Source organism: Propithecus coquereli, unplaced genomic scaffold, assembly GCF_000956105.1.
Source record: "Propithecus coquereli isolate 6110/MARCELLA unplaced genomic scaffold, Pcoq_1.0 Scaffold465, whole genome shotgun sequence".
NCBI classification, from domain to species: Eukaryota; Metazoa; Chordata; class Mammalia; order Primates; family Indriidae; genus Propithecus; species Propithecus coquereli.
In genome coordinates, this window is record NW_012150452.1 from 571907 (window position 1) to 573093 (window position 1187).

General features: G+C 32.4%; 1 protein-coding gene across 1 annotated transcript in view; it reads left to right on the plus strand.

The window, feature by feature from the left end:
- Window positions 1-1187, plus strand: part of LOC105819029 (cadherin-10-like) — a 139798-nt gene that overhangs the window by 102492 nt on the left and 36119 nt on the right. The window lies entirely within an intron of this gene.

The window sequence follows — 1187 nt, forward strand, 5'->3', positions numbered from 1 at the left end:
ATCAGTATAATCTATGGGAGGAAGAAATTCCCTGAGTCTCAGGAGATCTGGAAATTCATCTCTCTGCCTCTCTTATTATAGTAAATAGCTGTTGCAGTGAACTTTAATTGTTCATTAATCAAATATGTTTTTAAAGAAAATCTTTCATTTGATTTAGGCTAATGTCCTATCCCCAAGTATGTTCCTTTTTGTCCTTTATTCTAGTGTTCTTGTTCAGTTATTTTCCTCTGTAAGAAAAGAAAGGACTTTTTAAAATGTAAATTATCATTAACGCAAGCTCTAGTGGTTCAAGAAAAAATTATTATTAAGTCTGGCTTCTTAGGATCAAATCCTATAAATTCGTAGGTGTAATTTGCTTCTCTTAATTATATTCCCATTGGAAAAGTAGAAATCCTTTCATTTTCTGATTCTCAAAACCACAGTCTACTCTTGCAACCCTCATTTCTTTGATTCCCTACTACCATGTTCAATTTTCTAATCCAAAGCAACTCCCACAGTATGTGGTCCAATTATAAGATTTAATTTTCACTCTCTGTAGTATAAGTGAATGTAAAAAATCCTGCCGTGATTTATATTCTAAAACTGAGCTTTATAAAAATTAAAATCTCACCATCTGAGCAGGATCTTTTTGCATGTGTAACTGATTAGGAGAATGGGTTTTAATGATCTTCATCTTGCCTTGTATGCTTCTTAACCCTAAATCTATGTTCTATTAATATATTCATCCAGTGTTCTTTCTAAGAAGTAAAATTTGTAAAATGTAAAGACTTCCTAGGTTCAAACCCCTACTCATTCTTTGGTAGTTTGAGTGTCACATGCTTAAGAAATCCTCGCTCATTCCTGGTGGCTAGTTTATGGGCTGTCCTGTGAATTTTCGTTATACGCAATGTTTGACTCTTCCATAAAATGAGAGTAGAGTTGTTGATTTGCTTTTAGATGTGTACCTGGCTCTTATGAGAATAAACAAATATTTCTCAATTAAAATTATTTAATGCATAGACAATAAACATCATAACTATCTACCATGAACCACATATCTGATCAAATGATTGATAACATCAGTAAATTTTTCTTCCATTATTTTGATCCTTAGAACAAGAAATATGCACTGTTCACATCTGTCATTTGGAAAATTGTCACTGTGTTGGACATGTATATAATTGAAAAGTTTCCCAGCAAGTATGTGC